At 36.9% G+C, this 17,506-nt stretch overlaps 1 protein-coding gene and 1 pseudogene across 6 annotated transcripts in view; one reads left to right on the top strand and one right to left on the bottom strand.

Annotated features, from left to right (window-relative positions):
- NAALADL2 (N-acetylated alpha-linked acidic dipeptidase like 2) overlaps positions 1–17,506 on the bottom strand; it is a 1,434,969-nt gene that overhangs the window by 480,426 nt on the left and 937,037 nt on the right. The gene's annotated exons all lie outside the window — the stretch shown is intronic.
- LOC309659368 (leptin receptor gene-related protein pseudogene) lies at positions 9,225–15,824 on the top strand (annotated as a pseudogene). Its single transcript has one exon. The product of its transcript is annotated as a leptin receptor gene-related protein pseudogene (transcript).

The following is a 17,506-nucleotide window of genomic DNA, read 5'->3' as shown; positions in this document are numbered from 1 at the left end:
TTTCTCTGACTTATATCAGCTAGTTCATATGCCTATTGGTAAAGGCCAGGCTTAGCAGTGAATGAATATGACTAATTGGGAAAATCCTGAAAGGTCTCTAGAATTACAACTGTTGGGATGAACTGCTAACTCTCGTATAAGCAGGCTCAAGTAAGCACTAGGTGACTTCATTGAGCAAGTCCTAGGGCTTTTCCAAAGCCTGTTGACTGGAACAAAATTCATTCTTGCACACCAAAATCTTATTAATCTGTTTATGACTATAACAATCAATTTAAGATTTTAAGATAAAATTCTGGATGCCACTAGGGGTGGGTAGTGCAGCACCTGGGGCCTGGCAAGAGAGGGGGCCGTGACCACCCCCAGACCAGAAGGGGCAGGGGAGGGAAGTTCCTGAAGGCAGAGGACCCCAACAGGGGCTGTCAGAAGACACCACCGCCATCACTTGTTGTGTTTTCCTCACTGCACTTATCACTGTTTAAATTGAAGCTGTTCAGTTATTTATTTATGCATTTTTGTTCTAAATCCCTTTCCTGGAATCACCCCCAGGACAGCTGGGCCTGTGTCTGTTTGCTCAACACTTCATTCCCAGGGCCTAGACAGACCTTGGTACACGGTAGGTGCCCAGTAAATATTCATGCCTGGTGCATTTAAGCACTCAATAAATATGTGTTGAATCAAAATATAAATAAATAAATTAAATAAAATTCTGATCCTCCTTCAGGTGTAGATCACAGCAGTGTAGCTTTTAACTCTATGCTTATTAATAGGCTGAACTGAGATCTTTCCCTTCAAGTAAAAAGGGCCAGAATGGAATGGGAAACTATGTCCACTCCAGATTTAGTTAATCTGGTAAACCAGCTTTCTTATACTCTAGACAAGTCACCCTCAAGGAAGACCACCAAAATTCTTAAACATCAACTGTAACAAACAAAGGCACCTAAACAAAACCAAAATCCTCCTAGTTTCTGTTATTATTACAAATAAACAGGACTTTGGAGATATGATTATTACAAACTCAAGCGCTACGTGCCTTTGGCCTTCTAACGAGCCTTTCCAATGTTCTCCCAATTCTTAATGACAGAGCTCTGAGGAACTACAGGGACTCTTCCTAATCCTTCCTCCTAATCAGTTTAGAGAAACATTTCTCCAAATTGGGGATGAATCTCTGCCAGTCCTAATTGACGCTGGAGCCATCCTCTCAATACTCAACTCCACTACTATAAAACAGCCCCTGCCTCAGAGTACTAAAGCAGGTCAAATAGTGGGGATCTCTAATGAACCTCAAGAGGTGTCTGCCTCTGAACCTACTGCATTTTGTTTAGGCCCTTTGAGAGATAAGCACCGTTTTCTCCTTTGTTCCTCTGCCCCATACATGTATTAGGCCAGACTTCTTAAAAAAGTATCATGCCAGAATTTCTTTCTCCCAACAGGGGGAAATAATTCTAGAATTTGAGAGTAGTCATCAATGTAACCAGCCAGATGAATTAAATAATCCTCTGACAACTTTTAGTTGTTCCATCTCTGACAGAACTAGAAATGATTCTCAAAACACTGATTATTTGTCCCTATTGAATCAGTTACCGCCTTCCTTATGGGTAAAATCTCCAAATGATGTTGGCAAAATTCACAGTGTACCTCCCATCAAGATTCATACAGACCCCTTAAAATCTCTTATGATAATTAATTAATATCCTATAAGTAAAGGAGTCCTTCAAGGCATTAAGCCCACAGTAGAAGATTACAAGGCTTAAGGCCTCATAATCCTTTGTACTATCACCTGTAACACTCACATTTTACCAGTGAGAAAACCTAAGGGCTGAGAGTGAAGGTTCGTCTACCACCTCTGAGCAATAAAAAACATTGTTATCCCTGACACCTTGCTGTCCCTAACCCTCATACATTACTAGTTACTAACATCTATTCCCACCAGAAGTAAATTCTTTACTGTAACTGTATTATGCAGCACATTCTTTTGTATTCCAGTTGATGAAGGTAGCCAATACCTTTTTGCCTTCACTTGGGAAGAAACACAATTTACCTGGACAGTAATGCTGTAGAGTTTTACTGAGAATCCTTGTAATTTCTTATAAATCCTGAAGGCTGATCTGGATGATATGACGTTTCCTTAGAGGGTCTAGTTTGTTGCAATATGTGGATGATTTGCTTCTTTGATCTCCTTCTCAAGCCTCCTCACAGGAAGACAGAATCCACTTGCTAAAGCTTTTAGCCTTAAAGGGACATAAGGTCCCCAAAGAAAAATTGCAGTTTTCCCAATCCCAGATTTAATATTTAGGGCACCTGATATCAAAACAAGGGCTACATCTAGATCCAGATAGACTTCGTGTCCTATGTTTCCCAAAACTAAGCACCGACTGTGAGGTTTTCTCAGGTTAGTTGGTTACTGCCAAAACTGAATTCCAATTTCTCTTTTATAGCCAAACCTCTGTATGTTTTACTAAATAACCAACAACCAACCCAATTCAATGGGAAGTACCAAATGACATAGCCAAGGAGGCGTTAAATGAAAGTGTGAAGAACCCACCTGCCCCTGGGCATCCTAATTATTAGATTCACTTTTTTCTTGTTTGTATATGAAAAGGAAGGGAATGCCCTTGGGCTGCTACCCAAAAACATGGGGACCAACATCAACCCATAGGGTATTATAGCCAACAAATGCACTCTGTGGAATGAGGATACCCTCTTGCCTTAAAGCCATTACAGCCACTGTTTTTTTTGTTAAGGCCACTGAGAAAATCATTGTGTGATCCCCTTCGATCATTTTTATACCTCACACGGTAGAAGCCCTCCTGAATTCTCATCACATTCAATATTTATCAGCCAGCCATCTCACCTCCTAGTAAGTCCTTCTGTTAACTGCTCCTCATATAACTCTTTTACACTGTAGTAACCTTAATCCTACTACTCTCCTCCACTGCATTATGAACAAAGTCCCTCAGGACTGTTTAACACTGACAGATCACCTCCTGACTCCTCATGATGACCTACAGGAAATTTCTTTGGGTAATGCTGACTTCTCATGGTTCACTGATCATTCTTATTTAAAAGTTGACAGTGGCAAATATTGTGCTGGGTATACTATTACAACTCCTTTTTATGTTATTGAGGCAGCACCTTTACCTAAGGCTACTGCAGCCCAACAGGCTGAGTTATATGCTCTTACATGGCCTTGTACTTTAGCCAAGGGCAAAACTGCTAATATTTATACTGATAGTAGGTATGCTTTTTTTTTTTTTAATTTTTATTTATTTATTTATGGCTGTGTTGGGTCTTCGTTTCCGTGTGAGGGCTTTCTCTAGTTGTGGCAAGTGGGGGCCACTCTTCATCGCGGTGCGCGGGCCTCTCACTATCGCGGCCTCTCTTGTTGCGGAGCACAGGCTCCAGACGCACAGGCTCAGTGGTTGTGGCTCACGGGCTTAGTCGCTCCGCGGCACGTGGGATCTTCCCAGACCAGGGCTCGAACCCGTGTCCCCTGCATTGGCAGGCAGATTCTCAACCACTGTGCCACCAGGGAAGCCCAGTAGGTATGCTTTTGAAGTAGTTCATGATTTGTGGATGTCATGGAAGCAATGTGGCTTCCTTATTTCCAGTAGAAATAACATTTAAAATGGCTTCTATGTTCAGGAATTATTGGATGAAATACTTTACCTGCTGCTTTAGCTATAATTAAGATTCCCAGGCATTCTAAACTTGACTCACCAGAAGCTAAAGGAAATCACCTTGCTGACATTTCCACAAGGAATGCTGTTGTTAAAGGGACCAATAGCAGCCAAACCTCTGTCATGGTCCAAAGGGATATTTCCCCAAATGATAACTTAGAAAAATTGGCTAGAGAAAACTCAGAATTGGACTTAGGAAAGGAAAAATCAATATTGGAAATTTGACAGTTGTTGGTTTGATAAAAAGAGAAAGCTCTGGTTTGAACCAATAATAACCTAGTCCTACCGGAGACTATAAAATTCCCACTCCTCACCACTCTACATTCATTAAACCATTGATCTCCTGACAAGACAACAGAATTCATGAATCAATATTAGTAGGAAAACATTCGCAAGGCCACAAAAAATGCCTACTTCATTTGTCCCACTTGTCTGAAGTACAACCTCAGGAAGCCTGTTGATACTGCTACCAAATATTTTAAACTGCCTAATGGACCATTAGAGACCTGGGTAATGAATTTCACAGAACTTCCTCTGTCTTATGGATATAAATATGTTTTAGCAATGGTCTGGTATGTTTTCACACTAGAATGAAATAGTCTACTGCCTCTTCTTTGGCAAAAATCTTTTTGGAAAGACCTCCTCTCAAACTTCATAGTGATTAAGGAACCCATTTTACTGACCAGGTGTTTTGACAAGTCTGTGCTGTTTGGTCAGTTTACAACACTTTTGCTGATTTAGTAGAATGTACTAACAGCATTAGTAAGACTCAGCTCAATCTGTAGAAACCCTCGAAATACCTTGGGCAAAAGCACTGCCATTGGTCTTTCTAAATCTAAGATTCACCACTTTTGGAACTTGTAAACTCTCACCCTTTGAGACAGTCACAGGATGCCCAATGCATTTGGATCTTGCTTCTTTTGGCCCACAGCTGATAAGAGGAAATATACTCCAATACTGCAAAGGCCTAATTGCTCTATTAAAAATAACTATGTTTTGGTAAAGCGATCTTTTCACAGCAAGCACTTGTGAGATGAAAACCTTAAGCATCACACCTTGCAACCTGAAAATTTCATCTACTGGAAAAGTTATCTACAGAAGAACCCTCTACAACCTTGCTGGACAGTCCCATATCGGGTACTGCTAACCGACCTTTGTACTGCCAAACTCCAAAGAACAGACTGTTGGATTCGCATGATAAACCTAAAGAAACACCAAATCCTGACTGGAACTTCACTTCATCTGGTGACCTGAAAATAAAGATTTCCTGCAACTGAAACAGATGACATCTGATAAGACAGCTTTCCTAAGATATTGAGACGAGGCCTGTTAGAAGTTTGTCACCAAAACTTTGATAATGATATAACGCTTCAGATGAACTCCAATGTCCATAATGTTGATAACATATAGGACTTTAGATTAAAAGTGCCTGAAAGTTCTCCCTCCTACCCCTCCTCATTACTTGAATATCATCTTAGTAGGTTTCTAATCTGTTTACTTTCCCTCCAACATGAGACACTACACCCAGGAAAGGTCCTTCCCTGACATCAAGGGACAAAAAGCCACTGAAACGAAAAAACCTGACTTTTGATGAGTGACGCTATCAGAGAAAGTTCTCAAACAAAAGGGGGAAATGTAAAAAAATCAGCAGCAGCAGCAGCAGCAGCAACCTCAATTAAAGAGAGTCAGGAGTCAGGAAAAAGGGAGCTCTCATGCCATATGATGACAGCAGAGCCCAACAGGAAGAAGAAAGACTCCTCTTCTTTCCTGGCAAGGACTCAGCCAATGGAAAGCCAGGACTCCTTTTTTTTTTTTTTTTTTACTATACCTCCCAACTTCCTTTTCCTCCCTATAAAAGTGTTCTCCTTCCCTTGCCATGAAGGGACTTGCACGTGGCTCACCATGGTTGCAGACTCTGAAGTGCAATTCTCTGTTGATCTTGAACAAACTCATTTTTGCTGGAGAAATATCTGGCAGTCAATTTATTTCAGGTCAATATATATGATCAGGTGATGCATTCTTTCACTGAGCAAATATTCATTGATTCATTAGAAGCAGCAACATGTAGTAGCCAAAAGCAGTGTATTCTGGAGTCAGACTACCTGGGTTCAATTACAGACTTTACCACTTAGAAGCCATGCCATCTTGAGCAAGTTTCTTAACCTCTCTAGACTGCAATTTCCTCATTTATAAAATGAGGATGATGACTGAACTTACCTCACAGGGCTGTTGTGATTATTAAAAGGGTAAATATATGTGAAACATTTAAAGATGCTTGGTACATTGTTAGTATTCAGTAGATTTTTTATTGTTATTATTCATACAATTAATCTGAGAAATATTTATTGAGTATGTAGTATGATCCAGGTACTGTGGTAAGCATGGGATTACGTGGTTGCCACATACAAGGCCCTGTATTAAGTTCTATGAGGAATAAACAGACAGTTCAGAAAATGACTCTGCCTTTGTATATATATTAGTTATCTATTGCTGTGTAGCTTAAGCAGCAAATCTCTCATTTCTGCTTATTTACATGTAGTGAACTATAAAAGCAGTGAATTCTACTAATTAATACTCTCCAGTTCTTTCTCAATAATCAACTGGCAATAATTTTTACCACTATGACTATGGTAATAATTCTGGTTCTGTCAGAATTTTACTGTGTGGTTCATATTGTCTTGGCTGCTTCTTGCCTCAAGGCCCTTTTAATTAATCAGATATTCTTACTCTTTGCTTATGTAGGGAAGCAAAATTTGTCACCCCAAAATATACCTCTTTGGCATAAGGATTAATTTAGGGTGATTATTTTTAAGAAACAGAAGACTCGGGAAGTTTTTCTTGTTACCTCCCCTTAATTGCCTGAGAAAATTTAGATAAAGGGCTTGTTCCTGGAATAGAGCTCTCACCAGAGGTATTTGCAAGTCATCAGGGCTAGGAGTGGTGGGGGAAACTTGGCAGGGCCTACAGATCAGGGTCCACTCTGTGTCCCAGTGTCTACGCAGGGCCCAGCGAACATTTGTTTGCCAAATATTTGTGTTTCTGTCTCCATGTGAATTGCCTTCCTCCCCTCTCTGAAGTTCTAAACCACTACCCCCACCATCTTCTTTTGTCTTTAGCTGAAAATGGTATTTAAGGTGAGGATTTTGGCCATTTTATCGATTTACTCACTTTTCCTGCATCTCCCATGTATACATGCTATTATCAACTGTTTGATTTTCTCCTGTTAATCTGTCTCATATCAATTTAATTCTTAGACAAGCTAGAAGGACTTATAAAAGAAGAGAAAAAATTTCTTCCTCCTCAGCACCTATGTATTTTGGTAGTAGCTGAGCAATGTTCAGTCATTTTTTTCCTCTCCTGCCTGAGTGCACTGTGGCTGTATTTATGCTCTCTGAGAGCTTGTCTCTGGAGAAGGAATTCTCTCCATGAGATCACCAACTGCATTCTTCTTTATACTATAAATGGCAAATATTCCTATTCTTTGTATTCTTTTAGTTACTATAATGATAATTTTATGTTTTGAATGTGAGTTGGAAAAAGGCCTTTGTTGGTGTCCTCAACTCTCCTAATTTTACTGAAGACATTGATTTTGTATTCATTTGAGCAGTCGTCCTGGAATGTTATATTAGAAAATTTGAAGAGTACCTTCCATCTGGGAAGATGCTTTGTTTCCTTGATTAATTTAACTGCATCATTATGAATTAGGTTTTGTTTCTTTGGTTCTTCCATTAACAAAAGTGTGAGTGGAGATGTATCCTTCAGCCTTACACTTTGTACAAAAATAAAGTTTTAAATCATGCATTGCCGATTAATAGGAATTATTCATACTCCCACTGCTAAATCATTATCCCTCCCAATTCGTTTGTACAATGAAACATCATTGTTATCATCAGGTTTATTTTCCATAGGAAATTAAACATAAGCAGGAAATGCAGTGTTCCTTTTTCTCATTATGTAAAAGGAAAAAAAATGAGCCTCTCAGGCTTCATCTGGGTCATGTTGAACAGACCATGGCCAAGAACAGAATCTAGTGTCACACCAAGTCACATATCTTCATAACCAGGAGGACATTTTGACTGTGGTCACTGAATGACCATTCACTAATCTGATGAATCTGTCAAGCTCTAAGCTCCTATTTCATAATCTACTTTTGAGTGTATTAAGAGAAAACGTTGATGTGTACAAATAGATCACATTACTATAAATGAAGGCCTCCCCAAATCAACTTTTATTTAAAAGCATAAGAAAAAGAAAACACAAAAAGGAAAAAAAGATGTTACTGATAAATGTCACTCAAATTACCTCAATTTGCTAGTAAATTTGATTCTTGCTTTATCTACCTTAAAATGTAAATAAATCCTCAATACTAGATTCCTTTTTGAAATCATACACATATTTATATTCTGTATTCATCTCTGACTTCAGCCATAAAATATATAAGATAGTTTATATCTATAATGCAAATATATAGGTTATTATCTATTATGTAGATGTATTTACTATAATTTCTTTTAATAGAGAATTCCTTATGATTATTTATATAATATTAAATGGCAAAAAAAGATACATAAGCAACTCCTCCATAAAACAGGTTATCATAATCTTCTGAATTAAAAAAATATAGTGACTAAACCAGCTTTGGTAATCATTCACAAAGTAATACAATTCCATATCTATATCATACCTTGTAAATGGATCTTAATAGATATGAACATGTAGCTTCAATATGCCATAGAAAACTTTACTGACCCTATGACAGGTGTGAAACTTTGTGATATTTCATTCTTATAAAAATTTTACTGTGGAAAATGTCAATGTATAAACAGGTAAAAAGAACAGGACAATAAAACTGCAGGCAGCCATCTCCCAGCTTTAAAAACTCACAAGTTTGGAGGTGTTCTGTTTTTCATCTACACCCCACCTAACAGGATTATTTTGAAGTAAATCCCACCTATTCTTTTACTTCAGTTTAAATATTTCATGGTATGTATCATTAAATAGAAAGACTTTTTCTATATTATATCTGCAATACTATTATACCACTATGAAAAATTTAAGATAATCCCTAATATCATTTGTTTTTTTCTTAACTGTTATTTTGATTCAGTCAGAATCATGGAGTCCAGTTAGGCCCACACATTGCATTGGGCTGATAGATCATTTGTCTTTTTCATCTTATAGGTAGCCCTCCCTCTCTTAATTCCCTATGATTTATTTATTTTATTTTATTTTATTTTTTTAAATTTTTTTATTTATTATTTATTTATTATTTTTATTTTTGGCTGTGTTGGGTCTTCATTTCTGTGTGAGGGCTTTCTCCAGTTGCGGCGAGTGGGGGCCACTCTTCATCGCGGTGCGCGGGCCTCTCACTATCGCGGCCTCTCTTGTTGCGGAGCAGAGGCTCCAGACGCTCAGGCTCAGTAGTTGTGGCTCACGGGCCCAGTTGCTCCGCGGCATGTGGGATCTTCCCAGACCAGGGCTCGAACCCGTGTCCCCTGCATTGGCAGGCAGATTCTCAACCACTGCGCCACCAGGGAAGCCCCCTATGATTTATTTTTAAAGAATCTGGTCATTTGTTTTGTAGAGCTTTTCACAGTATGGATCTTGCTGCTTCCATCCTCATGGTATCATTTAAAATACTTGCTTCTGTGCGCCCTGTAACCTGATAGTTAAATCCAGAGTCCTGATTGGGTTAGATTCAGAGTTTTTACAAGTACACTTCACAGATGTAGAATTCCATCATGAGGCACATAATGTCTGCTTCTCTCTATCCCACTTCTCCTCCCACTTTTTCTTATTAAGGTCCACTGTTGCTTAGTGCCTAGATTCATTATCTCATTGGGGGATTACAAAATCATAATATTTTAATTCTATCATTCTTTCTTCATGTATTAGCCAGAATACTTCTTCAAAGAAAAAGTGTTCCTGTGGCACAATGTTTTATAGGAAAGTTAGGTTAAATGCTTAAGTATTTCTTAAGTTGGTTGGTTATCTAGCAACCTCTGATGGTCCCCAACAGATTTATATTTTAGTATCACTATGCATTCAAAGATTATTTCACTTTTGAATATGTGAAACTCATTCAAATTTAGTTATCTTAGAGTAAAAATAAATAAATAAATAAATAAACTAAGACCGTACTTTCAGTTGAAAAAGATAATAAAAGAATAAAATTAAAATTCTAGAAGATTTGTCCAATATACTGAACGTATAGTTTGTGTTAAAAAGCAGACATTCCCCAGTTTTTAGAAAGCTAATAGTACTAATAAATGTAGACTAATAAAACTAATAAATGTAGTAGAATAATATAATCCCACTAAATTTTATTTCCAAAGATCTACAATGTTTTGTCTTCTTACTATGTGCCAACATCTACACCAAACCCTTTGTGTGATTTACCCTGCAGAATACTCACAACTTTATAAAGAATAGATTATTACTAACACTTACACTTGAGAATATCTAGCCTTGTTAGAAAGGCTGAATGATGTTTAATATTATACTTATGCCCTGTTTAACCTTGGGTCCCTGAAATCCCTAGGGGATCTGTGAATGGCTCCAGGAGATCCACCATCCTTCTGAATGTATCTGTGTGCATGTACATTTTTCTAGAGGGACTCCGTATAATTTTACGCAAATTTTGAAAGGAAACCATAATCTCCCAAAAGTCAAGAATCAATGCAATATCTGGGTGATCAACAAGAGTTTGATGAAGACATTGAGAACTGAGAATCTAGTTGATTTATTTGTGCAAACATTCCACATATCTACCTGATATTAGAGACAGTAGCTAGCCACCTTCCTTTGGATATATTTTTCTAATATGCATGACTTTATATCTAAAAATGTACAGAACCTCAAATGTATCTTCTACCTAAGTTGGAAGATGTTTTTCTGATGCCAAGTAAGACTTAGTCATAGACATTGCTAGATGTTATGTAATCTAGACTTGAAGTTCCAGTAGGTATGCATCTGTTAATGCCATGAAATACAAAAATCTGTTGCATTTAATTATAAAAGAAATTCTTAAAACTGTTTCAGAAAATAAAGATCTCTAAGGAAAACACCATCATCATTAAATAAAATATAAATATGTCAAATAAACACCGTTCACTTTAATATATGCACTTGGCAAGAATAGCAGGCATAAACGTAAGACTGATTTCTCCCACCATCCCTAACAATGAATTTCATGATAGACACACAAGTCTGCTGGTGATTTTCTCACATAAATTTTTATATTACTCATATCAACTTTAGTCAGTTTCAACAATATTATTGGTGCTATTTGTACTGTTTTTCAATGAATTGGCCATTTTTTAGTTTAACTCTGTGTCCTTCATCCTACACTCTACCTCTAATTGTTAGAAATAAATCACAATATCAGATATTTGCTACTGATAGAATTTCAAAGGTACACTCAATGCCAACTTATTGACAGTTTTAATACTGTATTCTAAGTACAGATCATTCTTTCACTAACACACAACCCCACAACCCTTTTTGCCCTGATGGGTATTCTATTTCATTTCTGCTTAATGGTACTTTTTATCACTCTGTTCATTAGGATAATCATCCTGGAACCACTAAAATGAAACACACTAAATGAAATGCTGCGGGGGACAGATTACCAATATTTCTAATTAAAGATACTGCTGACCATAAGCTAATTAGAGTAAGCAACATTTTAGGCATGATACAGAAACTATAAAAATATAAATTACTAGGATTAAAGATAGTGTGTTAGTTGAAACTATCAGGCTATATAAGGTATGTTAACATTGAATTAAAGATAATATTGGGTTGGATTTGTTTCAGTGGAATTTTATTTTACTTTTTTAATTATCTAATTCCTGGAAAAGACCACACTTGGCAGAGTCAATATTTAGATCCAAGAAGGAATAGACACTGCATCCACAGTCCTCACCCCTCTTTTTTTCCCCTTTGCCTCTGTAAGTTAAATGGAGAATTGAAATATTATCTCATTGATACAAGAAACGTTTAAATCTTCACTTAAATGACTCAAGTGAAGTTTCTTTTTTTTTTTCCTGCTTGAATGAATCTATTTTGTTTTTGATGGAGATGTCATTGCTAATGTCCAGGGTGAGGGGTAGTATAAGCAAATGAATGAATACTCACCTTTTTACATTTTTCTAGACAATAACTGAATAAATCTTTCCTATTTTAACTTGAGAATGTAATTCTAGAATATATTAAGTCTTAGTCTGGAAACTAAAAGTTAACCCTTTGGAAAATAGAAGGATGGAAGAAGGGCAATTCTGACCATAGAGGTCAGGTCAAAGAACAGGCCTTGTTTGTCAGGGGCATGCTCTGTGACATCAAACGCTAGCTCCAGGGAAGAGAGAAAATATTTCCTACAAGACACTAGGAAGAATATGTTTGTCTAAAGCTAAAATCAGAAGTCTTTAACTGAATTCTAAAGCAGAATGAAACATTTGAGATATAACAGTAAACTCAGAACTATATAGAAATATTTTCATTTTCAAAATAAGAAAACCAATAAATGCAGAAAACTTTGTTCTAATGAAACCACTATTAAGCTTCATAAAAATCCTAGACACATATTTAAATATGTGATATGTAAGCATTTAGAGAAGCATATATGGATCAAAAAAGCCCAAAGTGGTTCAATAAATACAAGGCATGATAAATCCCCCTCTCTCTTTTCTTCATTTATCTCTTTTCTTCTTCAATAATAATAAAAATTTTTAAAAAATAATAAGAAGAAGGAGAAGAAGGAGAAAGAGGAGGAGGAGAGGGAGAAGAAGAGAAAGAAAAAGATTTGTCTGATAGATACATAGAAATTTTAAAAAATATACTGATTTTATGTACAGTGAATAAGATGGGTAAATATCAGTTAGAACTCATAGAACAAAAGTATATTTAAAGTTGGTGGAATAAAGATTTTCAAAGATTACTATGAATGAAAGAATTATTGAAAGAAAGGTAATATGTTGAATTCTCGAGACAGGTAGCACAGTATTACTAAGGGCAATGTACTAAACCACATGAAACAAATAAGAAGAGATATTAGTGACTGTCTGCATTTAGGTAACCAAAAAATTACCTAAGTATGGGAGAGAGGAATCAAGGTTGGACAATAGTTCAGTTAAAGGGGAAAGAAGGGCGGGGCCACGGCAAGAAGCCGGAAGCAGCCGCGGCCCCACCTAGGAGACAGGGCGGACGTTAAAACTCTTGTGGCATTATCCTTCACTGGGGCTACTGGACTGACTTTTCTTATGCTGGGATGTGCCTTAGAGGATTACGGTGTTTACTGACCCTTGTTTGTCCTGATATTCCACGTCATCTCTCCCATCCCCTATTTCATTGCCAAACGAGCAACATATGTGCCTGTCGGGAACTGGCTTATTTTTTCACTACCGGAATTGCTGTTTCTGCCTTTGGATTTCCTGTTATTCTTGCTCGTGTGGCTGTGATCAAATGGGGAGCCTGTGGCCTGGTGCTGGCAGACAATGCAGTGACTTTCCTTACAATTCAAGGTTTTTTTCCTTGTATTTGGAAGAGGAGATGATTTTAGCTGGGAGCAGTGGTAGCACGTGCTTTATTCTGAAAAAATGCACTTAATTTCTTAGAATTCATACTGTATGTATATGTGTGCACATGTGGCCTTTTACTATGAAATTTCATATGCGGTTTTTTTATACCTTTGTAATCATGTTCACTTTAAGGAGGACTACATGGGGAAAAGGTTAGTTTTATTCCCAGCCAGTAGGTCTCTCCATTTACTCAAGCTGAATTATGTTATTTGTTTAGCTGTTCATATAGTCACGGTGCTCTCAGAAAATATGTTAACACAATCTTGCAGACAGTTACTCACTCAGTGTGCTGCATCTCCACCTTTTCCCCGGGGATGTGCTAGAGTGGGCACATAGCACTGGGCTTGTCTCAGCTCTGCTCAGGACTTCCAAGAAATACCTGTGGCCCAGAGAGACAGAGGCGGCTCCCTCTTTATGTTGCGGACTCTTGCTTCTCCAAGTGTGGTCCATAGACCAAGAGCATTAGCATCTCGAAGCGTGGTCCATAGAAGCTTATTACAAATGCAGAGTCTGGGGCCCCATCCTCAACCTAATACATTTTGATGAGATCCCAAGTGAATTGCATGCACATTAAAGTCTGAGAAGTGCTGTCATGAAGGAAGAAGCATTGCCTTCCCCTTGGCTGAACCCCTTAGCCTCTCTGGGCATTAGCTGCTTGTAAAAACTGTTTCCCCTGCCCCTCATATGTTGAGGCCTACTTCAGACTATCCTTGGTATTTGTGAAATGTCCAAACCTATAATTTATAGCCTGTTGCTCAAATTTGTGAAGTGTTCTCAGTAGGGAGCAGCTATGGCTTCACATTGCCTGAAAGGCAGTGGCTGCCTTCACAGTGCTGGGGGGACAGATCTCCCAATGGGAGGCAGGGGAGGGAGGCTGGGCTGGAACTGGCCCCTGCTTTAGCAGGATGGGGAAGAATAGATAAGTAATGCTGTTTAATTTCCCTTCATAGTCTGACATTTCTCCCCAGCTCCTTCCCTATGCTTCTCCCCACACACCCTCACCAGCCCCTCGAGCCCCCCAAACACACACACTCCCAGCAGTTCCCATTTGTCCTAACTTCTTCATGGCTCGGCTTCTCCTTCCTATAGAGACGTGGAGCCAAGTAAGCAAGCAGAGGGTGAGCTGCTTAATCTTATTTACATGTGATATACTTATTGTCTTTCATGCCCTGTAGGACTTCAAAAAAATATTATATATATATATACATATATATATAACACTTTATGCCACTTTTAAATGAGTCATTGAGAATTCATGTCATGCTGGGTCCTGTAATCATAGGTTTTCTAGATCAACTTTTTGTCCAAGACCTATCGAGAAAGGGAAATATGGGAACTAGAACCACGTGTAGAATATAAGCAATGATTTTAAAGCATTGTTAATGTGTGATAACTGACATACATTGAAAACACTGAAACCTTGAAGTTTGTAACTCCTTCATATTCTGTAATGATGCTGGGATCAGAAGACAAGAGTAATACCTAAAAGGATAATGTGCAAAGTGATATTTTAGCCTTGTGCATGATTTTATGTTTTCAATGTACTATGTATGCATAGAACTGTTAAAGTTGTTATTTCCAATATGTATATTAGAAAAATTATATAGACACTTTATAATTTTTAACAAGCATTTTTAATAACACTTGCACTTACTGTATTGTAATAAATTTCACTTTTAACAGAAAAGAAAAGTTTAATTTTAAAAGTTTTTATTCTGATGTCACCTTGCTTAAAAGGTAACAAAAATATGAAAATTTCTTGGTGTTCTGAAATGTGCGGTTGTGAGCAATAATCTGTCCTGCATTAGAATAATAGCAATAAATTGTAAGATACCATTTTGGATGTGTAGTTGGCTTGGAATAGCTTTTCTTTTCCTAAGATGGAGATACTGTTTAATTTATACTACCTTTTGCAAAAGTGCCCTTGTTGCTTATACACATTTAAATAACCAAGGTAGCCTTAATGTGTAGCCTTAAAGCATTGCCTCTTGAGTGTATTTCCAGAATGATATAAAGTACTTGCATATAGAATATTTGTAGTTATTCCCTACTAATGGAATGGTTTATCAAAGTGATAGATTATTGGATTTTCTATATGTCTGAAACAGAGACATTTATTCTACAGCACCTAAGTATCATTAAAATAATAAATGTCTGTAGGGAAAATAAATAAATAAAGGGGAAAGAAAATAAGCGCTCTACGGATTATAGGTTCCCTCAGTGGGGAGGTGGTTAACACAAAGTGAATTATGGGAGTCTGAACAAGGGTGTTGATGGTTTCTCTTCACTCCTCCAGCTCAACTACTTTCAGGTTATTACCCTTGGTATTTTTACATTAATATAAAATACATTTTTTAAATGATAGGAATGGATTTAGTTGAGAGGAGCTTCATGTTAAGCACTCCAGTTTATTGCAATTAATTAAAAATTAACTTGTTTGATTTTGTATTACTTATTTCAGTTGATAATCTCTTAAAGTAGCACATCTACTTATTACACACATACATTATTTCTTATGCATTACAAAAGATAACCTAGTTTTCTTTTGGCAATGATCGCAGAGAAGTTAAAGTTTAACTCGACAAAATCATTACTGTTATAAAAAGGGAAGCATTTGGTCTAATCAGAAGGTTTTACAGAAAATAAATATTTCTTTCACAAATTCATCTCTTGATATATGCTGCAGGGCAAAACAAAATTAAGTCAACAAACTTATAACTTCCTAGGTACAAAACATTTTGAGAGCTACATTATAGTTAAAAAGAACTCTTGGAAGTCAATTCTTCATGGGTCTCACGCTTATGTATATCTTGTAAGCAGAAGCACTGACTGCCTTTGTTCTGGGCTATCATTTCTAGAATGTTTACATAGTCAACAGACATGGAAAACAGAAACAGTATCTTTCTCTCAAGTTTAATGTTCCTCTTGGGTGACACAATGCATTGTGTGTGCTGATTGATGTCACTTGTCCCCTCTTCATGTCACCCTGAACAAATTGGAGACTGGGGAAGAGGCAAAGGAAAATGCTGATATTCTGGCTATTGCTATTGGGGTAAGTAATAGAGTTCTTTGTCTCTGACTGAGAAGGCCTGTGTCTTCTGCCAGCATCCATGAAACTGTGGCAGGCTTACTTGTTAGCTGGAAAGTAAGGTAGAATCCCAGACCCTTCACAGCTCTCAGGAACATATAAAACAGAACTGCTGCCTTTAAAAGGGGGTCAATCTACTTAGGGAGAACACTGATGGAATAAATCAGAGCATACATATAAAAAATAAAACATTTCATAGCACATAAAATTTGATCCAAAACATATGAAATATTAATTCGAATGTGATCTTCTGAATAAATTAATGTTAAAACTTTTAATTCTAAGATGATTTACTTGTAATAGTGATTCCTTAACTCAGTTATATAAATCTTTGGAGAGCTACATATAGTGAAAGGCTACTGTCAAATGTACAGTCTTCTAATTAAAAAAAAAAAAAAAGAAGTCCATATTTTCTGAAACCACCCCCAAAGGAAGATAATATATACATAATTAACCATAGCTTCTTACAAATACCTCTCCCAGGGCTGCTGGTATTTAAAATTCCACAAATTGAAAGCATTTTCCATTAAAAAATAATAATCTTAGAAGGCTATAATAAGAAAGACCAATAATAACAAGTGTTGATCTGGAGAAATTGGAATCATCGTATACTGCTGGTGGCAATGTAAAGTTGTGCAGACAGTTTGGAAAACAGTTTGAATGTTCTTCAAAAAGTTCAAACATAAAATTGTTTTCATATGATTTAGCAATTCCACTCCTGGTTATACATCCAAGAGAATTCAAAGCACGTATCCACACACAAAAAGACTTGTACATAAATGTTAATATTAGCATTATTCATAATAGCCAAAAAGCAGGAAAAAAGTCTACCAATTAATGAATGGATAAACCAAATATGGGATGTCCACATAATGGGAAATTATTTGGCAATAAAAAGGAATAAAATACTGATACATGCTGCCACATGTAACAATGAACCTTGAGAATATTATACTAAGTGAGAGAAACCAGTCACAAAAGACAGCATATTGTATTGATATTATTCTATTTATATATGCATTATATTGTATTGCACTATTCCATTTATAAATGTCCAGAATAGAGAAATCCATAGAATCAGAAAGTAAATTAGTAGTTGCAAGGTAGCCTTCCCTGACCCTTTTCCTAAAAAGTGGGTTAGTCTCTTCCTAAGTGACTCATAG

The sequence above is a fragment of the Balaenoptera physalus genome (assembly GCF_965194825.1).
Source record: "Balaenoptera physalus genome assembly, chromosome: 4".
Classification (NCBI taxonomy): domain Eukaryota; kingdom Metazoa; phylum Chordata; class Mammalia; order Artiodactyla; family Balaenopteridae; genus Balaenoptera; species Balaenoptera physalus.
Note: the sequence above shows the minus strand (reverse complement) of the source record. Positions and strands in the feature narration are given on the sequence as shown.